General features: G+C 38.3%; 1 protein-coding gene and 1 long non-coding RNA gene across 3 annotated transcripts in view; one reads left to right on the forward strand and one right to left on the reverse strand.

Annotated features, from left to right (window-relative positions):
- Positions 1-27,657, forward strand: part of LOC309614787 (uncharacterized protein) — a 379,456-nt gene that overhangs the window by 188,734 nt on the left and 163,065 nt on the right. The gene's annotated exons all lie outside the window — the stretch shown is intronic.
- Positions 1,763-26,157, reverse strand: LOC309614845. Of its 2 annotated transcripts, XR_014236422.1 has the most exons (3): positions 23,391-26,157; positions 18,063-18,230; positions 1,763-9,695 (listed from the first exon to the last, which is right to left on the reverse strand). It is a non-coding gene; the product is annotated as an uncharacterized lncRNA (long non-coding RNA). The 2 variants fall into 2 exon arrangements; XR_014236423.1 differs by lacking the exon at positions 23,391-26,157 and having other exon boundaries at positions 18,063-18,460.

Raw genomic sequence — 27,657 nt, forward strand, 5'->3', positions numbered from 1 at the left:
TGTGCTAACAGCTGCTCAATAGCATATTCTCCAATCTAGAGCCTTATTATCTGTACATCTGTCATTTGTTAATGAAGTGTAGAAGTCTATGCAATTTTAAAATTACATTTGGGAGCTTCTGAACCATTTTAATATTATGTTTCACAACAAAAATGCAGCAAATCACATTATACTTTACATATTCTTAGACTTTAAGTGGCTGTGTGGATGGATGAATTAAAGACTGTTCTCCTATCTACATTATACTAAACAGATGTTATTTCAAGGGCATGTCATAAAGAGATTTTTTTTTCCCCCAAATGATGTTACTCACTGAATAATTATATATTTCTTTGATTTTAGGAAGATGAGAAATTTGTAAACAAAAGAAAAATATATGTAGACATTAACGTTAATATTTAAATGTTTTATGTACACATCTTAAAAAAAAGTCTTGGGGATTTTGAGCACAATTCAAAGGAACTGTGGCTAAAATAATTTACTCAGCAAACATTTTATATTTCTCATTCTATACAGTTGGGTTTTGCTTTAACACATTTTTACCCAAACATTTTAAATTATTTCATTGCCCCATTCGGGTTAGGTCACGTATCCATATTATTAATTACTTCCAAATGAATTACAGAATGCCAGTCTTCTTCAGATAAGCATAGTAATGAATTTAAATTTATTAAAATCAGCTTCACATCCTCTGCCTGACATAAAATGTATAAAGTAACTTTTCCTTTTTTCCCCTACTGCTTCAAGTCTTTTACTAATTTCAAAAACTTAGGAATCTGATTGCCTTGAATTTCACATCCTTTTCCTCCTTGTACAGATTTTGCTAAAAGTTGAAATAGACAATTGCCAGCCTGAATAATTTGCTAATTACTTAATCCAGTCTCTAATAGATTAAGTTGATTTCCTTTGGAAAACACTCAAAGGAAAAATAAATTAGTCAATGAAATTATGCTGTAGTAAAATATATTATTTAAATATTTAAAGATTATTTCACTTAAATTAGTGGCTTGAACTCAGATTCCTAACATTAGTATTTGACCATAGGTTTTATTACACAATTTAGGGCAAAAAGATTCCTTTAGTATAAATGATACCAAGAGAAATTAGATTATCCCGATGAAGCCTTCATATGACCTTCTAATTATTCAATGTTTACTGATTTGTGTGTGTTTCCAACAAGTCATGTAAAATTAGGACTCACTTTGTTCTGTTTAGTCATGAAATGGTCCAGACTTAACCAGCCCTGGATTTGAGCATTCAAGCAGTAGTCTCTAAACCACTGGCTGCTCACACTTAAAAAGGCTGTATCCCTTTACAGAATCCTGAATATGTGTCATTGCTGATGTGATTTTCTTGGAAACTTAGGTCATAATGTAGAAGATTTTATCCCTTTAAATTGTTTACGTCCTTTCTCTGGTAGGCCACATTTTCAGTGTTACAATCCAAATCCAATGATGTGTTTTTGACAGAGTGTTATGGTTACATTAATTTGCCCTTTGTTTGTATACCATTTTGTATTTGTCAAAGCTATTTCACTTTTTTTTGGGGATTTCGGATTTTTTGTTTTGGATTTTTGAAATGGCATGAGCTTATCAGGGAAGATAAAAGCCCATTTAACACATGAGAAACCTGAGTCCCTGCGATCCAAAATGAAGCCTAAATTACTAAGTCCAAGGTCAAGTGGCAAGTTACTTTGCTACAGGAACCATACGCATTTCTTATGACACCTATTCAGTGATTCTTTTTATAAGCCAGTTGCCCGAATGAGTTGCACAGTTTTAAAGAAGCTATTTTCCAAAGCCCTGTTTGGGTAACAGATTATTTCAACGTATCTATAAACATCATTCATATTAGGTAAGTGACTCAACCATTGGGATTCTGATCTATGATCATTGTTGATGGTAACCCATGATGGAGATGCTGCCACAGAAAGAGTAGGTAGTGTATTGGACTACAGGATGATGACTGGTTTTGTTTTATTGCTGTTTTATATGCAGGGAGGAAAGGAATTCATTCCAATCTCTGATTTTTCAAAAAATAAAACTTGCTAAACCTTGTATTTATATACATATTTACCTACTGCATAAATTTCCAAACCAATATCTTTAAGGAATAGCACTTTACCTATCAATCGTGACATGATAAATAATTATTTCAACTTTTCTCAAGCACTTTCCCATTATTCCCCCTCCCCCCAAATGAATACCTTATATTTTTCTATCACTCATAAGGGGCAATGAAAATACTACCCCTTGACTGGAAGAGTGTAGGGTGCTGGCATGCTGTTTATTAAATTGGAGTTTATTCCACCTCTGGTTAGAATTTGCAGCTATCACTTTTCTTGGGTTCATATCAGTCATTTTAATAAGTACTAGCCACTTGGGCTACCCTGAGGGTTGAGAGTTTATAGCAACTGTAAATCTATTAAGCCACAATTTGCACGTAATAAAATGAAACAGCAAGCAGTTAAATGAAAAAGGCTCAATTCTGAGCTGCCGGAACATTTTCCAGGAAAAGTCCCCGAAAATGCTCCTGCTACTGCTTTTCTGCCTTTGAGAAATTCAATCACGCTGATTGAGGAAACCTGGAGAGAGTTGGCTGTTCCTTCCTCCAGTTCATAATTGCCCTGTAGACCATTTAATCATCTGTAGATGAAACAAAGCGGGTGCTGTAGAGGGCCGGAAGCAAAGGCATGCGCTTATCAATTGCTTCCTACCACCCTGGAGAGCCAGCACCTATGTCTGAGCCATCCTGCCGGGAGGCAGGGGAGTTGCAAGCAGACTGGATCTTCCGGTTGTCAGTACGGTGGCCTTCCTGAACGCCTTGATTTTATTACAGTAAAAGCGCACGCTCGCCAAGTTTTTAAGAGCTCAGTTCAGAGCAGAGAATGAAGTCTTTCTACTTGCCGGAGAATGCAGATGGGCCTGAATAATACTAGCAAGACCAGAACTTGCTGTGGACAGATTTGACAAGAAGACATTGAAGAAATCCTGGCATTATTGACTAAGCAAAACAAAATGATCGTCCTCCTCAGAATGACCATCTGCAAATAACTTTCAATATCAGAATGACATATATCTAGACTACAAATATTATCTGTGATATAAACAATCTGGTGCTTATATATGCGTATTCGGGCTCATCCCCAGGAAAGCTGAGTTTTTTGTTAGCAGTGGATTTCGTTGCCCCGTGTTGGTGGGTGACCCTGGCATAGCACACAAAAGGTCCGGTCAGAAACCACATGCCCAGTTTTATTAAGTAAGGAAAGAAGACGGGCTGGCAAGTGGAGACACTGAAAACCAGAAAACCTGATACATCATGCTAATTGACTCGGAATATTAGTCTTCTGTAGAACCATGGAATTCATTTCCTCCTGAATATAGACAATGCGCCCAACAGCTTAGGCCCCATAGGTAACTCTGTGAAGTTGTCATAAACCTCGACCCCTAATTTGAAGAATGAATTTGGGTGAACATGATGTTTACAAAAGAATTCTGGAAAGAATAGTTCCATTGTTTGGAGCCGTCCATTTGATAATCACAAAACAATCTTCTACGTTTTTTTCTTTTTTAAGCTTTTCTTGTCAGTGGGAAATTTTGAAGGAATTTTAATTCGGAACACTCACTTCTGGCTAATGTGTGCCAATTAAGTTCTATTCATTGAATCAACAGTTTTCTGTTACCTGTTCCTTCAGGTAGAACAGAGTCTGATAGCCCTGCCCTTTCCCAGGCTTCTGTGCGGAGACCTTTGCTGCCTGCAAACAGTAGGGGCACCTGTTTTCTGAGCGGGGACGGCCAGCATCTGAAATCTTAGGAATGGGGCTGCTTTTGAAAAAGGGGTGCTTGATAAGGCAGTCGCTGTGATAGGCAGCGGAAATTTGATAATGAAAGGAGATGCCTAATAGATTAATCTGGTGCGATTTGCCAAAACACAGGGTTTTCTGGAAGATTATCCACACTCCCAATAGGAAGCTCTTTGTTTTGTGAAAGTCCCCACTTATCATTGTATTCTTTATCTCAGTAAGAAACATAATGGTTTGCTTGTTTACATGCATGGTAGATATATTCCGAGCTGGGTTCTGGGGCTGTGAACTCCCTTTCATTTGAAATGTCTCCACCATGCAGGTTATTAGCTAAGGGGGAACAAGCAGTTGGACACATATAAAATTTAAATCTGCCTTGCTTAGATTGGCAGAAACGACTGTTATTTTATCCACTGGGAAAAGGTTTTATTTCCTGCTCAAATACTTTCAGAGGAAAATCGCAAGCTCATTTGTAGCCATCATATATGAATGTGTATATGTTTTTAGAGCTAAGTGGTTTGTCTACAGAAGTGGACTTCTTGCTGTCAACCAGTTCTTTTCCACTAATTTTAATTATTTCATTAGCTTGTCTGACTCCTTCTGTTTTGTTCGGCTTACCATAAAGTGTGACTTATGCCTTTACATTATTTACATTGACCGTGTAGCTCGAATCTGGCCCTTGATGCATCTTGAACAGTACTGCTTTGGTTTCTGGAATTGATTTTTAAATATCTCACACATCCGGCGGGACAGGGCTACCAAAGCACCGTGCTCCTGCTCTAAAAATAAACAAAAAATATCCCCATGCCTGAGCACAACTTGATTAAAGCTCTCCCTACTCTATTTTTTTAAAGTAATTCCCTCTATCGACAGAACTCTTTTCTTGTATGTGCTCATACAAAATAAAGCTTGCCAGAGCAAATAAATATCTTTCCAAGGTAGTAGAAATACAAAATTTTATGTGCCATGCTCCCAGTGTCTCCCTGCTGGGGTTCAAATGATTGCATCTCTGACCTTTCGTAAGAATAGCTAATATTTATTGGCTGATTATAATATGCTGGACATTGTGCAGGGAACTCTTTAGGCTTTTTTTTTGTTTGTTTTTTAAACTAATCCTCACAACAATTACTCTCCCTTTTACAGGTGGGAAAGTGAATATGAGAAGGTTAGCAATTGCCTAGGATTGCAAATCTAGCAGTGACAAAATTAGGGCTCGAACCGAGGTGCTGGGTCATCCAGAGAGTGTGCTCCTATCTCTTCCATTGCATTGCTTCTTAAGTGACCTGACTTTCCTTGGGATTCAATATTTCAGGAAACTGGGAGTCAAGTAGGGGGTATTCTTATGGTAGGTGAGGAAGGAATGATTCGCAACAGGAAAGTTTGGGAGGCCTGCAGAATCCACTATACACCGTTCTTCTCTCCTGGTCTTTCTGCTGCTGACGAAGACTTTAGGCCATTAATGACCTTCACCAGTAAATGTCATTATATCACATGTGCAAGCAGGAGAGACAGGAGGAAGTAGAAAATTATAAAGGAAAAATGGGGGTGGAAATCTGATAAACCTATCAAAAGAGAATGAATCTCAAAAGAATTGTCTGTCTAGACCAACTGACGGCTGCAAATGAAAGTGACTGGCTGAAAATGGATCCAGTGCTGGGAAAAATGACCACCAGGTAACACATGGCAACATATGAAAATGGCATCGTGCCTTCTTCTAACAGGTTTTAGATGTTGAAAGCGCTGGAAATCTAGTCTTTACATTTATAGTTTTTGTTTCATATTTTATGGATGGTTGAGGCACATGTGGCTTTTCTGTCTCTCTTTTCCAGTCCTCTAGTTAATCTAAATTGGGGTTATTCTTGTCGAAAAATAACTTTTCACGGGGGGATAAATCTATATCGCATATTTTGAAGCTACAGTCAAGTGGTCTAACTTGAGTTTGTGATTTCAAGTTGTTCAGCTATTTTCTAAGATGTTTCCTGATTAAATATTTGCTTCAGGGTAGGATCCTAATGTATTCTCATTTATTCAGCATTTGCTTATATACATATAAGCAAATGCTGAATAAATCAATCAGCATTTGATCAATCAAAGAACAGTAACTGTCAGTCATTTTATCTCATGGGCAGCCGCACATATTTTCAATCAGTTTATTTATTTAAGAAATACGCCCCCTCCCAGTTGTTTCTGAATGGAAACGTATGGCTGCGTGACCAGACCTGAAAACCGTGGTATTTCCTTTTCATAGATGTTAAAACACCATGAATAAGCAGGATTCCTCACCATCAAGCACCTTCATGGTTAATTAAATCTCTGCACAGAGACACACAGAAGACTCTGTGGTGTAGTAATGGAGTCCCAGGGTAAACACAGGAACAAAATTGCTTGTTGGGCTTGGAATGTTTTCACTAGAAGCTGACTACTTCAAATAAGTTATTTTTCCTTGACGATAATTATTTACTTCGACTAGACTGATTTTATTTTCAGGACTAGAAATGGTCATGTACCCTCCAAAATATCTTAGCCATGAGGAGTCCCATGTGAAAAAAAAAAAAAATAACGTGAACCATCACATTACATTCTGGCTGCACATTTATAGAAAGCTTTGAATCACATGAAAGTCTCCATTTTATAAGCCTTTTCTACCCAGTTTGAGTATTTAGCGCAAGCCACGTGAGGTAGGATTGTTTGGGTGCCTTGAGGATTCAGTAATTCTGCCTAGTGCAGTGTCTTAGATATCTTATTTTTACTATTATTTTATTATTTAAATTATTTTTAACATTTGTCTTTTTTGCATAACTAAATGCTTTGCGCCTCTCGGTATTAATATATGTATTAACTCTGTATTAAAGTGTTCAGGTCTCAACCTGAGAATCAGAGGCTAATCCTAGTCCGCAAACGTTCTTTATAGCTTTTTCTGGGAAAATGCACACCTACATACCAAATAGGTCTCAAGTCCCTTCCTGTGAATCTATCTCTTCCACTCTCACCCTTGTCCAATCTGCCATCACTTTTCATCAGGGCCACAGTAGTTCCCTACCTACTTTACTGCATCTACTCGGGCCTCCCCCAATCCATTTTCCACCTTGCAACCAGAGGAAGTGTTCTAAAAGTGCAAATCTGATCATATCACTTTGTTTCAAACCCTTGAAGCCTTCCAGCTGCTCCCAGGATCAAGCCAAACGTCTATGCCGTGGCACAACCCCTCCAGGCCCCTTCTCATGCTCCCCTCCTGCACTTTCCCTGCACTCCAGGGACCCCAGCCTTCTTTCAGCGTCTTGAGATCCCTATGTTCTGTCCCGCTGCACAGATTTTTGCACACATTCTTTTATCAGCCTGGAATTCTCTTCCTTCTTATCACTTTCCTTGAGATGCTTCCCTTCACCTCCCTGACTTAGTCAAACTTTCTTATGATCGCTCCTAACCCTGGGAACCTCTCTTCTGAAGTTCCTGTTGCAGTAGCACTTTTATACTAATTTATGTCTCTCTTCCCTACTGGAAGTAAACTCCAAGACACCATCACAAAGGCCTGTCCTCCCTGTTGTATTCATGTAGTGGGCACTCAATGAATATTTGTTGAATGCAGAATTAATGGATTTTAAAATGGAATGCTATGGTATTGGCACAAGAACAGACACATAGATCAGTGGAACTGAATAGAGAGCCCAGAAATAAACCCACACACTAATGGTCAATTAATCAACAGCAAAGGAGGCAAGAATATACAATGGAGAAAAGACACTCTCTTCAGTAAGTGGTGCTGGGAAAACTGGACAACTACATGGAAAAAAGTGAGATTAAAACATTTCCTCACACCATATACAAAAACAAATTCAAAATAGATTAAATGTAAGACCTGAAACTGTAAAACTCCTAGAAGAGATCATAGGCAGAACACTCTGACATAAATCGTAGCAATATTTTTTTTGGATCTGTCTCCTAAGGCAAAAGAAATAAAGGCAAAAATAAACAAATGGGACCTAATTAAGTTTAACATCTTTTGTCCAGCAAAGGAAACCATCAACAAAACAAAAAGACAACCTAATAAATTGGAGAAAATATTTGCAAATGATATGACTGACAAGAGGTTAATATGCAAAATATATAAACAGCTTATACAACTCAAAATCAAAAGACCAAACAAATCAATCAAAAACGTGGACAGAAGACCTGAATAGAAATCTTTCCAAAGAGATAGATATATATGGCTAACAGGCACATGAAAATATGCTCAACATTGCTAATCATCAGGGAAATGCAAATCAAAACCACAGTAAGATATCATCTCACACCTGTCAGAATGGCTATCATCAAAAAGAATGCAAATAACAAATGTTGGCGAGGATGTGGAGAAAAGAGAACCTTTGTGCACTGTTGGTAGGAATATAAATTGATGCAGCCACCATGGAACAGTGTGGAGGTTCCTCAAAAAACTAGAAATAGAACCACCACATGATCCAGCAATCCCACTCCTGGGTATATATCTGAAAAAACTGAAAACACTAATTCAAAAAGATACTCACACCCCAGTGTTCATAGCGGTATTATTTACAATAGCCAAGATATGGAAGAACACAAGTGTCCATCAACAGGTGAATGAATAAAGAAGATATGATATATATATATATATGTATATATACACAATGGAATATTACTCAACCCTGAAAAGAATGAAATTCTGCCATTTGCAACAGTATGGATGGACCTAGAGAGTATTACGCTTAGTGAAATAAGTCAAAGAAAGTCAAATACTGTATGTTATCACTTACATGTGGAATCTAAAAAATACAACAAACTAGTGAATATAACAAAAAAAAAAAAGACTCACAGATATGGAGAACAAACTAGTGGATAACAGTGGGAAGAGGGAATAGGGGAGGGGCAAGAAAGGGGTATGGGATTAACAGATACAAACTACTATATGTAAAATAGATAAGCAACAAAGATATATTGTACAGCACAGGGAAATATAGCCATTATTTTGTAATAACTTTAAATGCAGTATAACGTATAAAAATGTTGAATCACTATGCTGTACACCTGAAATTTATATAATATTGTAAATCAACTATACTTCAATTAAAAAAACAGAATGCTAGATTTTGCTAATATATTTGAAGTAAGTCCCAAGTGCACTAAACAACCTGAGCTGACATTTCTTTTCAGTACCAAGAATAAGAGATCAGTCTCTTCTCACAAACGGTGCTATCTGAGGCATAGTCAACAGCTGATGAAGTAGAATAAATATCCCTCTTGCATGCCAGCCTAGAGCTTGGAATCTATTTGAGTCAGGCAGATTTCTCAGCCCTTCTCAGGGATGCATCCTATTGCTCCCAGCCTGCAGACCCCTGGGGGCATAGACACTACACTTTCCAAATATATAAACACCAGAATTGCTTTAACAGGTGAGCGAGCATAGGAAATTCTTTACGAAATCACGCTCTGCTGTCTTTTATTGATTCAAGAAGTTGGTTCTGTGCACACTGTGTGCCTTGTGATGAAGCTGATGCCCAGGAATTGTGAACTTCTGCAGAAAAAAATTAATTTTTATTGACAGTTTCAGTGAAGGCAAGGGGAAAAGTCCTTGCCCCAGCAATTCATCCAAGCAGCGTCACCTGCTGGGATGGTGAGGCCTTGATACTGTCGGGGGACACGAGATTCTTCATCCAAAGCTGCCAAGAGACATGGTAAAGCAAAGCCCATTCAAGAGGTCTTATCCCCAGCTGTTCCAACCGATGACCTGCTGTAGTGACAACTCACCAAGACTCGGGGCAGACTTCTGTTCAACAGTCCCGTGATGTTCCAGGCGCTGTGCTCAGGGGCCGTGAGAATTACCAGAAGCAATCAGGTCAGACTTCCTGCTCCCAAAATCCTTATCTTTGACGAAGGAGATCTGAAGCACAGAGAGACAAAAGACATTTATTGCACCATGAGCTGGAGAACAGGAGGAATTCTTCACAGAGGAAATTACACTTGAACCAAACCTTGAAAGAAAAGTCAAATTTACCAGGGAAAGTCAGGGATGAAGAACATCTCAGGCAGAAGAAAGAGCTTGACCCAGAGCGGGAAGATGTGAGACTACAAGGCAAATCCAAAGAGCCAAGGCTAATTTATCGTAGCTGGAGCTCAATGAGAGGAAAGGGCGGAGAAAGGAGGTAGAACAATGCTGTTGATTATCCATTAGTGGATTCATGGATGGGAAAAATAGCTGTGGTCCTTCCTACCTTGAAGCCATGTGTCGTCTTTTCAAATCAAGTAACATTTTACATAATCTAATCTGCCCTCCTGCAACATTTATTGCTGCTTGTAGGGTTACATCTGCCATTTTGCCACGCAATGTTTGAGCATTAAGTGGCAATGGAAATGGGCAATCTTGAGCTAATCCATTACTATATCCATTTTCTATTGCTGGATGACAAATTACCCAAAATTACTGAGCTGTTTAAACAACAAAAATATATTGTCTCACCATTTCTCTAGGTCAGAAGTCCAGAATGGCATGGCTGGATTCTCTGCTCAGGGTCTCGCTGGGATGAAATCACGGTGTCAGCCAGTACTGCTGTTCTCATTTGGGCCTCAGGGTTCTCTCCCAAGTTCATGATTATTGGCAGATCTCATCTCCTTGAATCATAGGACTGACATCCCCATTTCTTTGCTGGCTCTCAGACAGGAACACTCTCAGTTTCTAGAGGAAACACACACACACACACACACACGGCCCTTGCCTGGCCCTCTCTATCTTCAAGCCAGCAACAGTGCTTCATATCCTTCCCATGCTTTGAATCTCTGACTTCTTCTTTTCCACCAACTGAAAACACTCCCAGCTTTTAAAGGGCTCGTGTGATGAGGTTAGGCCCATCCAGATAATCTCCCCATTTTAAGATCTATGGTGCGTATAACACAACCTAAATATGGGAGTAAAACCCATCCTGTTCATAGAGATTATACAGTGTGTGTACAGCAGGCTGGGAAATGTTGGGATTCTTAGCATTCTGCCTATCACAATGAGCCGCTACAATGGCTGTGACTCAGCTTAGTATAGACAGAGAAGTCAATGATAATTTAAAAGCTCCTCTAAACTACCACCTGCTCCCTAAACTCTACCCCACGGACCGACCATTCCTAATGCTGAAGCTCTTCCGCCGGTGTTAATCTTCTAGGTTAACCAACAAACAAGGGGACACTGTCTCTAGAGCCCACGCTGGTCAAGAGCAAAAGGAAGACAATGGCCAGGGCGTCCTTCTCCTCAGTGTCTCTCATATGTGCACAGTCCCAGGCGTTGATCTAATAGAATCAATCACCGGTAACCACCTAGGATACTCTAGTAGATGCTGTTGTTCTTGACAGCCAAGTATCCATTACCCTTTCGCTGGCAAGAACATCATGATTTCCCTTTAGGGAACCACCCTTCCCCCGCTCTGGGATTGGGTCGAAATTCATTCATTTGGCCAATACTTATTGATTATCTACTTATTGATTATCTACTATTGATTACTATGTGGAACCTTCTTTAAGTTCCTCGAACCCACACTCATTCTCATTCTGGGCCTTGGCAGTGCTCTTTCTTCTAGCTGGAAAATTCTTCACTCAGGTCTTTGCAGGGCTGTTTCCCTTTTATCATTTACATCTCAGGTCAAATATCACTTCCTCAGTCATTTTTGACTATGTGAGCTAACATGGCCTTCCGCATACCACCCACACGTGCTCTGTGTCATTGATGTATCTTATTGCCTTTACGATATTAATCACTACTTAAAATTATTCACGTATTTTATTAATGTATTTTTTGCATTTTTTCCCATACTAGAAATGGGATTTGGGTAGAAATAATTCCCTGCCTAATAACCAGTGGGGTATTGGACCCAGACCTGCCTATGAGGGTACAACCACACTCTGGCCACAGTGATTTCCTCAGGGATGTGCCTATAACCCAGGCTGAGCTAACCAGTGCCAGTGAGTCCTGAACTTTCACTAAATCTCTCTAGAAAATGAAGCTGTCTTTCATTGGTGATAGAATGCCTCAAGCAGGGTTTCTTAACCTTAACACGATTGACATTTGGGGCCAGATAATTCTTGGTTGGGTGAAAGGGCTGAGCATTGTAGGATGTTTCACAGTGTCCTTGGCTTTTACCTACTAGGTGCCAGCAGCACTGCCCGCCCCATCCCCAGTTGTGACAATCAAAAATGTCAACACACATTGTCAAATATCCCTGGGAGGGAAAATTCACCAGCTATTGAGAACTTCTGTCCATTGTGTCACCAAGAGGAGAGAGGCTGCTTGAGAATTAAACCAATGTAGAGAATAGAGAGGGGCAAATCCTGACGACAAGAGTTGAGCACTTTTGAACATTTTCTCACTAGATATACCCTAGACTTTCTAGTGATAAGCAACAATAAATTCCTTTCTTTGCTTACGCCTATTTGACTTAGGTTTTTGTTTTTGTTTTCTAAATCAAGCACTTTGGATAACAAAAAGCCTGAGGAAAAAAATGCTGAGAAATCAATTTCAGTCAATTCTGGTAATGTTAAGCCTAGGTCAAACAGTTAGGAAAGTGAGCTTCTTAAAAGTAAGGGGTATAGAATCTAATGATAAACTTCACCAAATTCATAACGCTGTCTTTTTCTTGTCTAGGATGCTTCACATCAAACTTGTCTTCGTAGGCAAGTAGGTATTAATTGCCTGACTGGTAATGGTCATATAGCCTCTGAAAGGAGAAGTTCCCCCAAAGACGTACTAAAGAGAATATTCAGTAGGACTTTTTCAGATGCAAGTTACAGAAGCAAACCTCCAATTAGCTGAAAGAAATGTACTTAACCATAAAATAAAATAAAATAAAATAATAAAATAAAATAAAATAAAATAAAACAAAACAAGAAATTGAATACCAGAGGTCAGGGAATGCTAGAGACGAGCTGGTCCCAAGGACAACTGAAGCCATTCTCCTCACTTGCCCCCAATCTCTGCTGCTCCCTGCACATCGCTTTCTTTTGCCCTTGATATGAAATAGCTTCTTAAGATGACACAAAACATAGCTGCCCATGGTTTCCCAGTATTTATCTTCCAGCCACAGAGGCAGGACCTCTCTGCATCTCTATCTCAAGTTTAGACACTTAGCCCAGAGAACAGACTTGGAGGTGATATCTTTTCCCCGATTAATCCATCAACTGGCTCGTGGATGGGCTACCACGAAGGGCCCTGTGTTACCCCTAAGCGGTGGTGTGAGGTCATATAAGGACATGGGAAACCCCTGTAGTAATCATATGGACTGCGGGGGCGGGGTGGTGTCCTGGGAAGGAGCGTCCAGCAGTCATTTTGGAGCGAGGGCACTCAAAGGAAGCTTATTTGAAACTTTTTCCTTGAAGTCCAAGCAATTAACATTAGGTCTGGCTATACTTATATTGTTCCTTCAAGGTTACTTTAGTTCAGTTCAATAGCAACTTGGAAAGAGCATAACGATCCTGAGATGCACAGCCCAGTGAAACTAAATTGAAAAAAAAAAAAGTAAAAAGGCTTCGTGGAGCACACAGCAGAACCTCATTAATGGTGGCCTTGTTAAACACAGCTTATAGATATAACTGATGGGACCCAGCCCAGACGCTGAAAACGGTATCTGTAAGCAGGTCCAGGTATCAGAGCCTCGGGGCTCTCTGGACAGCTCCATTGTTTGTAGACCTTTAGCTGGAGCTGGAGCTTGGTGCCCTGTTGACGCCAGAATCTGTCTGCCAGGTTCCCGAAGGACTTGCTGGATTTCTGGATGCAGTACAAGTCCCCTGTGTGTTAGTGCAGTTGAGAAACTTTTCCATGTTCTTTTTTTTTTTCTTTCTTTTTGTAAACCCAATTACACAATGGCTGGGGCTAGAGTGTAACAGGAGAGAGAGGCAGAAGGAAGCTTCTGGCCTAACCGAACTCTCTAGTTTTCCACAGAAAACAATAAATCATCCTGGTAAACCCACAAGCTGATTCACATCTTCTGAACCTAACAGAGATCACCGGAGGGAAATTTTTTATTTTGATGACTTCTGAGCCATGATTCTGAAAACTCAGCAGTAATCTGAGGGAAGAAAGAAAGAAAAAAAAAATCAGCTCTTCCACCTATTCTTACTACATGCATGGAGGTCACCACCAGTGGTTAGAAAACTTGTAAATGACAGAGCAACAATCACTAAATCTCTTTTCTGCAACAACATAGGAGCTTGATGAGGATTTTAGGCTAAACCAGAGCCAAAAGAAATTTTAACAATCCAGGCCGACCCTCGGAGCCAAAGGGAGAAAGATATGTTATTCTTCCCTCCCTACTTGTGGAGATAAATGGTATATAGATAAGGGGGGGGGGGCAGACAATATTTCTGCACCTCAGCTCCCAGATCTGTTTTTACTTCTCTGCAAAATGTTTCTGAGGTAAATTAAAGTTAGAGGAAAGGCACAGATCTAATCTGTCAGCTTGGTTTTGAAAATCTTAGGCCTATTCGTCTAAAGAGTGCTTTTCAAACATTTCTTTTTTCCTCCAGCGGTTCCACATGTAACCTCATTCAGAATTCCGAAATCTAAAACAGAAAACTGGGAGCTGTTGGCAGACATGAGGCGGGAGGCCCGGAGTGCCTCATGCTTGGCTTCCCCTCTCCCTCAGGATTCCACAGAAAACCACTCACCTAAGGCACTCTTAAATTGAGTATCTGGACAAAAGTCACACCATGGTCACTCCTAGATGCTTGAAAGAAAGATCTGGGCCAGATTCTCCAGATGGTGCTGCAGGTCGAGCCTGCCCTGGTGTCTTTGGTATCAAGTTGGTCATGCCACCTTCATGAAGGTGAGATTCCAAAATGGAAGACACAAATGGGAGACATGGAAACGGGGAGTGGACCACCTACAAAAGCAGGCCGGCCAATTTCCCTTGTCGTGAAATTAGGCTAAATTTGCAACGAAGCAGTTATTGGCAGTCCTTCCCACCCCTAGAAAAGTACAAAAAGACACTGATCTACCACACCGATCACCACCCCTGTACTCACTCTCTGGGAAAATCCAATCTTTGTCCCAAAGACTGAAGACCAAGGGTGGAGGGATTGAGAGCACCCCCCGTCATGGTGGCCGTGGCAAGTTGAGACCCAGGTTACTCAGCTTTCAATCTAGGACCTCCCTGGGGTCCCAGCTGTCAGGCAGCAGTGAATTCAGATCGAGATGATGGGACTACAAACTAAGGGGATTTGTAGGATTTGTGGATCAGGTTGCTGCCTGATGGCTTGCTACCTCTGAGCTCTAAGAACTTAAATCTGATCAATATAAAATCTCATAAGAGTTTCCTCCTTTTTTTCTCAGAACATAGATTCAGTTGGCTAAGTTTTAAATTCCAATCCAATTGCATTTTAAATTCAATTCAAAATTTAAATTTAAATTCAAATTAGTATATCATTTGCGAACCACATTTATTTTCCCCCATGACATCCTTGGGAGGTAGACAGCTGATAGCTGCTACGTATTTGCTCATATATAACATACCTAAGGCAGAATTCTTTGTTCTTCTACCCATGCACTCTCCCTCCCTGCCTCATCCCAACATTCCCTAGTTACTTATGTTAAATCTTAAAAATCATCCTTAATTCCTCTCTGTCCTTTATATCTACATTTAGTGAATTAGCAAATCTTGTCAATACTACCTCAAACATATGTTCTTAATCTGACCACTTCTTGGCGTCACAAAACTCTAGTCTGAGCCAACATCATCTTTGGTATCATCTTATTGGTTTCCTTGCTGCCTACCCTCCATTCTTCAGTTAGCAGTCAGAGTGATATGCTCAAAGCTTAAACCAGATGATATCATTACCCTCCATAAACTCCCCAAATGGCCCATTATACCAAGAAAATTTCCAAACCATTCACCGTGCTCTGAAGTTCCTAGTAATCTAGCTAAACATTGCCTACAACTTTTACCTTCCACCCCCAAACCCCACATGAGTGGGGCCTTGTTTAGGTTCCTCGAACCCACACTCATTCCCATTCTGGCCCTTGGCAGTGCTATTTCTTCTAGCTGGAAAATTCTTCACTCAGGTCTTTGCAGGGCTGTTTCCCTTTTATCATTTACATCTCAGGTCAAATATCACTTCCTCAGTCATTTTTGACTATGTGAGCTAACATGGCCTTCCACATACCACCCACACATGCTCTGTGTCATTGATGTATCTTATTGCCTTTACGATATTAATCACTACTTAAAATTATTCACGTATTTTATTAATGTATTTTTTGCATTTTTTCCCATACTAGAATAAAATTTGTGAAGTCAGGGATTTTTGTCTTATTATTCTACTTGCAGTGTCTAGGACTGTGTCTACCACATAATCAATAAGTATTGGCCAAATGAATGAATTTTTTTCTCCCCTAACTGTGAATCAGGTGCTGTGCTAAGCCCTTTGCATATATTCTTATAGCAATAGTTAATCAGGGCGGCAGTAGAACACAATGGTAGAGTGTGGACTCGAGGACTAGAGTTCTGGGATCGAATCTTAACTCATCACTTACTAGCTGTGAAACCTTGGGTAATTGGATCTCGTTTTTTTTTATCTGAAAAAAGTAAAAATAAAAATAATACCTACCCCACAGATACTCACGACAAACTTAGAACAATATCTTACCCATAATAAGCATTTAGTACATACTAGTTATTCTTACCACATTGTTTCACTTTATCCTCACGACAACCCAATAATACTTATCTACATACTACATCTTAGGAAAAATCCTCAGCCAGATAAAATAATTTCAACCCTAGTCCATGGAGCTAGTATGGGGTAGCACAGAGATTAAACCTCTGATAAGACAATACTTTCAATACTCTACCATGCTGCTTCATACTGTGGGCTATTTCCAGGATTCTCCAGATTTCCAGGTAATTCATTATACAGTCGTGTATAAAGCAACAACAATGTGCTTTATTTCCAGGATTCTCCAGATTTCCAGGTAATTCATTATACAATCATGTGTAAAGCAACAACAATGTGCTTTATACATGATTGTATAATCATGGACAGTATGATAGCCTTGTAGATACAAATATGGATATTTCAGCATTCCTGCCTTTACTATTACACTTTAGAGGGGATAACCAACTCTTGTCCTGGCTAACTTTCTAACAAAGATGGAAAATGCCTCCTATAGTTGCCCACAGTGAGAAGGTAGGAGTGAGTGCTTACTGTCTTTGGGCAAGAGAACAGTTTCCTCCTGTCTTCCTGATACATGCACATGTTTCTTAAATGCCGCCATCATCTCGTAGATTTCCCTCAGTCCCTTCATTGAAACAAGTCTTTGGTTGAAGCCCCACCCTTAGCCTCCTCCACACTGTTCCCCTAGACAGGGACAGGCATTCACACTTGCTCCAGCTGGTCACCCAGGCTGCTCATGTGGAATAATAACTCTCACTGGAGTAGGATGGTGGTTCTAGAATTGACCAAAGGCTGCATTGGGATGAATAGATGGAAGCCCGAGGAGAAGTGACAATGCTAAGAGGGACTCTGGGAACTTGAGGAGAGAAAAACTGCACCATATGTTTCCAATAGAGAACTTCTTTCTCTGTCATCTTTTCCTTGGAAAAGTTTAATGAAGCCACATAAGTATTATGGATTGAAGTCTATCTGCAAAAAGAAATTTGGAGGTATTACACATCCATGGCACAAGGTGACAAAAACCATAATTCTCTACAAAGATTCTTGTATGAAAATAAAATGGATGGATGAAAGGGTGAACAGATATATGAATAGACTGACAGATGGATAGATGGATAGACAGATGGATAGGTAATAGATTTATGTCTTCCTCATTTAAAAAATATTTTGTCACCTTTTTAATCTATTATATATTACCATAATATGATACGCTTATATATCTCAACTGTCTCCACATTGCGACAAATGTTGAAAATAGGCGATTAATCTTTGAATTCAGTCGTTCCTTTGTTTCTAATCTTAGTGATACTTTTACAATAATCTCTTCCTTCAGGTATATTTCAACATAATTTAGTAGAAGAAACTTGAATATTAAAAGAGAAGTAGCTTTATTTTGGCATAATAGGAAGTCAAACAGCATTTTAAAACTTTCCTGCTAATCATATGAAATGACACATAAAGTGCCTGGCAGAGGGTTACGCACATGGCAGGTGTCCAATAAGTTCAGCATCATTCCTTTCAACCCTTACAAATAAGCCATCACTACGTTGTAGATGTCAATGAGAATTAAACAGTAATTAGCAACTAAATACAAAAACTTCCTTACCATTCCTCATGATGATTTAAACATCCAGATGTGCTTTTTCCCCATTGTTATGGATTCTCTGAAGTCAGATTTTCTGGGGACCAAATTAGGTTCCACCATTTTCCAGCTATGAGACCTCCCCCGCTTCCCGTCAAGTCACTTAACATCTCCAGGGCTCAGTTTCTTTGTCTGCAAAGTGGTAACAATAAGAGAGTTTTTATGATAATTAAAGAAGACAGTAAGACATTTAAGGGCTTAGAGCAGTGTCCTGCATGTGGTAGATACTCTCTGAATACAGTGGTCTGGTCTTTTGTGTTTTAAGCTGGAGGAAAATTGGCTTCTTCATCAGAAAAACACGTAGACATTTGAAATGTACCAACCACAGTGCATAGAAACCACACATAGGTACCACACATAGGTACCACACATAGGTACCACACATAGGTACCACTGCAACAGAAATAAGGCAATGATTTGAGCTTCGTATAATTCTTTTACAGACTTCATGGGATTAATTAGCTTTATGTCTCTAAAATCAGCAATTAGCATTTTAGGAATATGTGAAAATATGCCTAATGCAGGTATAAACCAGCATTTCCCACCTTCTTTACGATGGTTTATGGTTGTGGAATTGAATTTCAGCCAAATAATATCAATCAAAAAGTAATTTAGGAGCAGCCCAAAATATGTAACATGGAAATATTATATGCAACTCGAAAGTAAATTATGTTTTTCACAAGAGTGAGGGAGAACTCCAGAGTCTGGATTTTTGAAATTAGAAAGAGCTGTTTGAGGCTATTTGAATGATACTAAGTAAAACACAGTACAGTTCATCTGTCCTTGGAATTACCACAAAAATATACTCGATTATTTTACGATAGCAATAAAGCAAAGATAAAGCAAAGAAAATACAAGCAAGAAAGTGATCTGTAAGAAAAAGAAATAAAATGCATCACTTGTACACTTGCAACATACACGTCTTGAGGTTCACATTTGCAATTCTAATAAGCATGAGACCTCATTGGTTTTCTAAGCATGAATATGCCCCAGCACAGGGTGACGTCTCTTGAAGAGAGTAGAAGAGGCATTCTGTATACTTGCTGTCCTGTGGTTAGCATGTCCCATGGAATAATTTCAGCATGGAGTCTCAACTTTTAGATCACAGTTTGAGACACATAAAGAGTATGCAACTCAGAGCTCATCATTATGAAGGGTAAAGAAGACAAGGAACCATTTTATTTTTGTTTGAATTCCTAGTTTTTCATATTAGCAAGCTCTAACAGCACCAGCAAAAAAAGAGACCAGGAGAGAATTTGTTCAAAATAGCACAGAGAAGGAGGGAAAAAAAATCCTGGAAACAACAACAACAAAAGGCCCCTTTCTTTTGGCATTGTTACCTCGGATCCCCATTTCTGTATATTTTAACTTTTATTCTGTTTATCAGTTTCTATCTAAAAAATAATGTCTGAGCCAAATTTTCATCCTATGTAACTCTATGAGGATTCTCTTTTGCTTTCTTGGAGTCTAATTCTCCCATGGCGTTGCATGAGATGTAAATCTGACCCTAAGGGAATATTATTTCTGTGAGAGGAGAAACTGCCTTTCATGGCAGCATGGTATCATTTAAGTGTTTTTTTAAATGTAATCTTTAAGGGAGATATAAAATTTATAAGTGGTAATGATATCATTTTAATCATTTCAAGCTAATAGACTGACACAAAATGAAGGTGTTTTCTTGTTAAGTGTGTTTAATCAAATGCAGAGTTTGGGAGTCTCCAATTTAGAGATACTTCTTCAAATAAGCACTCTTCCTGCTGAGTCACTGTGGTTTTCCTGGAATGGGTTTCTGAAGGTTGGAATTTACATGGTGTAGCATTTTTTCTGTCTTAAAGAGCCTTTTCGACCCCCTACTCCAACCCATTCTCTGGTTCACTTGCTCTCCTAAGTCACGAGCCTGAGGACATCCCTCCATGAACAACCTGCAGGATTATGTCGCTTCATGTCTTCCTGGTTGACCAGACAGAACTCTTCCTGAAGACAGCAATGAGATCTAAGGCAGTCCAGGCTATGGAGATCCAATCCATTCTCAGTAACCAAGATATTCATCTCAATGCCCATGTACAATTTGTACTATTGATTTTTTTCCCTTACAACTCTAAAGGTTTAGTGTCAACCAGTTCTACTACTCTAATACCGGCATGCCTTTTCAGTGCCTTGCCAATTCGTAAAGTTTAGGCTATGTTTTTAAAGAACTGATCAGTTTTTGTCAGCAATGCTTGCTCTCAGCAAAAATATACTATTGCTTCAAAAGGACCAGAGAACAACTTTTTGGAAAGTATGGATTTTCTGGTTAAATAAAAATTGAAGGAGAGAAAAAGGAGGAAAAGGAGGACCAACTGGGCTATGGATACTGTCTATGCACAGGATTTAGGCTCTTTTCCCTTTAATATACACATACCTTTCCTCTCTTCTGTTCTAGAGCAGTGCTATCCAATAGAACTTCCTATGGTGATGGAAATATTTTATGTCTATGCTGTCCAATAAAACAACCACTGGCCATATTTAGCTACTGAGCATTTGAAGTGCTGCAAAATGCATTTGAGGAAGTGAATTTTAAACTCTATTTGATTAATTAAAATTTAACTTTAAGTAGCCCCGTCTCACACTGTTTTGGTTAGTGCTGGTCTTGAATCTTGAGTTGTGTAATTTTGAGTTCATTTTTATTGTTCCCATTAGAGTAATAGATATTTGTATTTCCCCATGTCATTTTCAAATCTTGATTGCAAAGGATGCAGCACAAAAATTCTTTACCTTATTTTTACATATCCCATGGGGAAAATGTTCTTTATCGGCCTCTCTAAAAACTTACCCTATTGCTGAAAGTTCGTTCACCTTTTATTTACTTAGACAACAGTTTATTAAATGAAGAGAGGAAAAAGCCTAGCTTGATCTATGGTCTGGGAAACCCAGCTCCTAAGTGTCGTTTTGGTCTCTTTAACATAAAATTACTATAAGGTCAAATTTGATTGTATTGGCTCGCCAACCACTTTTTGATTTTTAATTGTTCTTTATTGCTCTAACAGTGCCTTCAGGGTCCATGCTATAGGACCAGGTCATAATAAATTGCTTCCAGCATTTCTAGATTTTTAGTAACTAACCTCTCTTGGAAGGAACCCCTAACATATTAGTGTTGTACCAAATTCTACCCAATCTTGGGTTACAATAAAACACACATGCATTTTGTAATTTTTTTTCTGAATGCTTTGTGATTTATTATATAGAATATAACTTTATTTAGGAAAATTATAATAAAGGTGTTTATAATCTAATTGATGAAATTCTAAATAAATGAATTTGAAGAAAATTAGGTATGTGTATTAGTGAAATACCTGATTTTAGCCTTTCAAATGTTTCAATTTGTGAAAATTGTATAGAACTCATGTAAAAGTCTATAAATTGATATTTTAAGTGTTAATATTCCCTACAAATATCACTTGATGGGTTACTAGTGTGTTGTTTAAAATACTGAGCACCATTTAAGATTTATATTAACCATTGTAATAGCATACTTTCTAATAGATAGCTATAATAAAATTTTTAAGTAAATTTAAAAATAAATGTGGAAGGATTCCTTAAGACTACACCCATACCTGTGGTAATATTAAAACTTATGTGTAGGTAAAAACAAATACTGAAAAGGAGTAATCCTTAAAAGTATCTTTAATTACACTTGAAAAATACCTCAGTATTAAAAACATATAATTATTCTATTCTAGCCCTGTTAAAAATGCAAGTTTGATAAAGTAATCAGTAAAATAATAAAGAAGAAAGTAATTAATATTTATTTGCTAAAATACAATTATGTATTTAAAAGAAGTGGGCAAATACTTTCTTTTCTTAAGCTTCCTTCAACCATAGCTGAAATACAGTAAGAATTGTAACTGGGGAAACATAGGTGATATTAAGCATGACAATCTGAACAAACCATAAATCACAAAAGATGGGAAAAAATGATACCCATGTGTATAAATCCTTTTGATACATTACTAGGATTTAGATGTTAGAGAGCTAGCCTTGACATTAACCATTATCTCAATGCTTAGATGTTTCTGAAGAGATAAAACGTAAGACCAGGAGTGGCTTTCAGACATTGGATGCAAAGCCACGGAGGTCTTTGACTAGAGCTGGTTTACAGGCTTTGCTTTGTGAATCACCCTGTCTCCCTACTGAGCTGAGAAGGAACAACTGATGAGTAGGGGGAAATAGAGAAATTCCCTAATTCTCTACCAAGACGTTAAAACCACCTATATATTCTTATGGAGCTTATATATAGAAAAAACTATTAGCAATATGTTGCATTCATATACTCATGAAATCATAGAAATGAGATACAAATTTAAAAGAACACAGTTCAAGTAAGAGATAATATTTAGGCAAATAACTTAGATGTACATTAAGGAAGTAATGATTCTCAGGAAATTTAGATGAGAAATTTTGTTTAAATGCTACTTTTTTTTGCTGTCATTTAATTTAAAAACTGTTAAGGTGGGGAGAAATATGAAAGTCAGTTTGGAAATAAAGCCAGTCTCAAGAGAAGAAACATGATATGTAAACTGAGTATAATGGAGGAGAAAAGTTCAAGAAGTCATGAGCAAATTCAGGGATGTTGAGAAACCAGTTCAACTTCGCCGAGTTTTTATTTATTAAGTGTCCCGATTCCAAAAGTAGAAGCTAAGTGATGAACTTCTAAGTACCCATATGCAACATTATTTTGACTGACCTAGAGTCTTGTTAAAACGACTTTAGAGTTTATCAATGATGATGTAAGCAGAATAGCCTCTTGGAGAGTAAGTTTTAGCAGTGGTTTCTAATAAAATTCAGAAAAGAGCTACAAAGCCATTAACACTTAGAGCCACTCTGGTAGGGCTGTTGTGTTTGTAACCAGTAGGCATCATGGAGTAAACTTGCAATGGCTTTTTTGTAAAAAGCGCTAAAGTTCTGATCTTTGGTTGTTGAATTAGAGAATCTTAGGGTTAGAAATCATCTTAGGTGTTGCAAATTCATCCCAACCCTTTCTGCAATACCCCTGCTGAAGGCTCATCCAGCCTCTTCATAAACACTAACAGCATTAGAGAATTTAGCAGATGGTTTTTATTTTCAGAGAGTTTTATTTGTTAAAATGTTCTTCTTTGTAGAGTTCCTAAGTGCATCTATTTTAACTACCCTTCTCTAGTACTAGTTCTCTTTTCCAAATACACTCAAAGTAAGTTGAGACCTCCTGCCCAGAAAACCCTGGCCACTTGTTAAGTTCTTTCTTCTCCTTAGTTGCTTTCATCATTGCTCACTTACCATGTCTTCTGGTCTTTGCCATCTTTTCTGGGTCTCTCCAGTTGGCCCACGTCCCTGTTAGACTAGGGCCCAAGAAACCAGCACAATATCCCAGGTCTTGTCTCACCTAAGCAGAGTAAATAAAGCAGGACTTTGCCTTCCTGGAGCAAAGCACTGTGCTTCCTTATAAGATCGGGTCAAGTTCTTTGGCAGCTATATCACACTGCCAACTCATATTGACCATGTGATTCACAGTGTGATGTTAGCTACAGGCGTTTCGTAGGTAAGGAGGTTCCTTCTATGACCAGTTTACAAAGAATATTTATCATAAGTGATTGTGAATTTTGTTTCTGCATCTATTGAAATAACCGTATATTTTTTTCCTTTATTCTATGAAAGGAATGAGAGAAACCTCACTGAGGCATTTTATAAATACGTAAGTGGAACCAACATGGTATTCCTGCAATCAATCCAATTTGGTCATAATACATTGGCTAATATATGTATTGCTGCATTCTGCTTGCACATATTTGCTTTAGAATATTTGAATCTATTTTCTTGAGTAATATTAGCCTAAATTATCCCTTTCTTATAGCAGCTTTGCCAGGTTTGAGTAGTAAGGTTAGGCCGGCCTCATAAAAATGGGGTAGGAAGTGTTCCCTCTTTTTCAATTCCCTGGAAAAGTTGGTGCGCTAACTCTCCCATAAATGTTTGGTAGAGTTTGCCAATAATCCATCTAGTTCCAAAGGGTTGTTTTGGTTATTGTTGCGGTTTTAAAATTACAGCATTAATGTCTTCAGTAGCCATGGGTCTTTTGGATTTTTTTTCATGATAGCTATTTCATTAATGTCTGGCCTTATTTTATTATTTCCTTCTTCTTTTTGGATTGAGCTGCAGTTCTTTTCTAACTACCTGAGATAAATGCTCAACTCATTTCTTGTCAACCTTTGTTCTTGCTGTATATATGAAAACAGCACATAGTTTTTATTTAAGCTGGTATAATTTTTGCCCTTTGATGGCATAATTTAGTATATTTAACTTTTAATGTCATTACTAATATATTTTGGGTTAAATCTATCATTTTACTATGCCTTTCTGTTTGTTTTGCTTGTTCTCTATTACTTTTTCGCTCCATTCTTGTCTTATTTTAGATTAATTAGCTTTCCCATTTCTTTCTTTATTGCTTTGGAAATTATATTTGGGGGAAGATATTTTATTAGTTCTTATCTTAGAAATTATAATATGTGCCTCATCAAAATCTGATGTTCGAGTTCTACTGCCAAACAAAATTGAGCAACAGGGACTAGATTTATCCTCCCACCTGAAACAACTGAAAAACTAGATGAAATATATGAAAAAATATCTCTAAAGACTCTGGACATAAGGAAACTAAGGACTGTGATCCCTGAGAGGCAAGAAATCAAGGTGTCAGGACTTGCAGTGACCTCCACTTACTGCCTAGAGCAGGTCAGTAAGCCTTTGCAGGGGAACCCCAAGGAAAGCTGGTGGTATCTCTTGAGGTGTGGAGATGGATCTGGGAGCCAAGGAAAGCAAAGTTGCTAGGGTCTGTAAGGCAGAGTACTGAAGAGAAGAACACTGCAAGGAGGAGGAACTCTGGATATCTGTAAAAGATTTGTCTAAAGTATTCAGTTGGGTACTGATCAACACATGCATTTGAGGAAAACTACCCAAGTCCAGGGAAAGAACCACCGAAAATATTAAAGGGAACAGTGCCCCCAGATCACCAGGGACAGGAAAAGTGCCTGCACCTATATTAACTCTATTTTCTTATTTTCTGTATTCTTGATTTTCTGGCATCTGGGGCTTCACTGACAGAGGTGAGGCTACTCCTCCCAGGGCCAGCTAATTCCTAGAGAAGAAAAAGACTCCACTGCAAGCGTACCTTTCATATGTATACAAACCAACCCAAAGCCCATACTCCAGCTGTCTTCTTTACTGAACACTCATACTCCAGGAGTTAATATTCCCCTGCCCTAATCTCCCTAGGGCCAGGTACCAGACACTTAGGGATCACCCCTATATCCCAGAGCCAACTCTAATTATTCAACCTATCTAATCCTAAGCCTGGTCAACTGCTGACCTTACTGTATTTATTTATATTTACCTGCATTTCATCATTTTTCTCCTCTCTATCTTTTCTTGTATCTCTCATCTTCTAACTGGGATGATTTTGATTCTGTCTGAAAAAAAATCCTTAGGTATTTATTTTAATGTAGGTCTTCTGGTGACAACTATTTTCATTTTTTATTTGAAAATATTTTGTATCACCTTTATTCCTGAAGGATTTTTCACTGGATAAAGAATTCTAGGTTGGCAGGAGATTTTTTCATACATTACATTATTGATATCATTCCTCTGTCTTCTAGCTTTGTTGCTATTAAGGAGCAGCTGTCAGTCTAATGTTGCTCTTGAAATAATCTGTCACCTACCACCACTACCCCTAATACTTTTTTTTTTTTTTTTTTTAATTTATTTATTTATTTATTTATTTTTGGCTGTGTTGGGTCTTCGTTTCTGTGCGAGGGCTTTCTCTAGTTGCGGCAAGCGGGGGCCACTCTTCATCGCGGTGCGCGGGCCTCTCACTATCGCAGCCTCTCTTGTTGCGGAGCACAGGCTCCAGACGTGCAGGCTCAGTAATTGTGGCTCACGGGCCCAGTTGCTCCGTGGCATGTGGGATCTTCCCAGACCAGGGCTCGAACCCGTGTCCCCTGCATTGGCAGGCAGATTCTCAACCACTGCGCCACCAGGGAAGCCCACCCCTAATACTTTTAAGATTTTCTCTTTGTCTTTGGTTTTTGGCAGTTTCTCTATGATGTATCAAGGCATAGGTTTCTTTTTATTTTCTGTGACTTTAGATTTGTTAAACAATTAAAATCTGTGGATGGTTAGTTTTCAAAACCCTTGGAAAATTTTAGTCCAGAATCACTTTAAATATTGCATCTTCTGCACTCTTCACCTCCTTTAGTTCTAGGTCCCCAGTTGAATCTGTGTTAGACCAACTCACTGAGCTGTCTGTCTTTCACTATCTTTCATGTATTCCTCATCTTTTTGTCACTCCATGCTTTATAATGGACAGTTTATTCTTAGCTACCATCAAGCTTACTGTTTGTCTCTTGCTAAGTTTATTTTGTTCTTAAACTCAACCATTGCAGTCTCAATTTTAGTTATTACAGTTTTTAGTTCTAAACTTCTGTTTGGTTCATTTCACATACACAATATCCATTTTAATTTAAAGCTTTTTGCTGAATTTAAGTTGAGCTTTTATATCTCTAAACATAGAAATCATAATTGTTTATTAGTCTATGTCTGGTGCCTTTTCTGTGTGCAATATCTGTAGGTCTCTGTTCTTTGTTGTTTGTGCTGGTTCTTCTTCATGTTTTCTTGTCTTCTCGTATGCCTAGTTATATTTTATTGTCTGTTGCACATTGTATTTGAAAAATAAATTTTGAACATGATTTGAGACCTAAGATGATATTACTTTCCTCCAGAGATAGCTGTCTTCTTTTGCCATATTTTATTTTTTAAATGTTCAAAAATATTAAAAAATTTAAGGAATTTTACAGTGAACATTTGTAGAGTCACCACCTAGACTCTACCTTTAACATTTTTTAATGATTTACTACACTTTCTTTATCATGTATCTATCTATCTATGCATGTGAGAGGGTTTTTTTTTTTCCCTCTGCCAAACACAGTTTGTTAGGAGAAAAATAACAATCCAGGATCATTTCAATCTGATTTCAGGGCTTTATATTTTTCTGGACTAATAAAATGAGTTTAAGTGTGCATCAGCATGAAAGCTGTTTTACTCCTTCCTTTTTCCTTATTAGCATGCATCCCTTCAGGGCACTAACCCAAAATATATGATGATTTAACAAGACTCTCTCCCTTGGCAAACTCTAGACTAAAACTTTGGCTACCCAATTCTTTGAAACTACTAGATGTACTGCTCACTCTTTCATATTAATAGATACCCCAGGGCAAAAACAGCCCCATATTGCAGATTTCCATTCTCTGGATTTGCATCTCCTCCTTTATAGTATCTTTGTAGTTATTCAATATTTTGTTAGCTCTTTAATGCTTTTAGAAGTTTTTACAAATATTTCATCCATTTTTGAGTTTTCTTAGTGGAAAGAAATGAATAACCTAGGCTAACATGACCAGGGCATAAATCTCCCATTCTCTCATGAACCCATTCAAATCATAATTTCATCCCTATCACTTCATTAAAACAGTTTTTCTCAAGGTCACCAGTGACTCCCAAATTT

The sequence above is a fragment of the Balaenoptera borealis genome (genome assembly GCF_965194805.1).
Source record: "Balaenoptera borealis genome assembly, chromosome: 17".
Classification (NCBI taxonomy): Eukaryota; Metazoa; Chordata; class Mammalia; order Artiodactyla; family Balaenopteridae; genus Balaenoptera; species Balaenoptera borealis.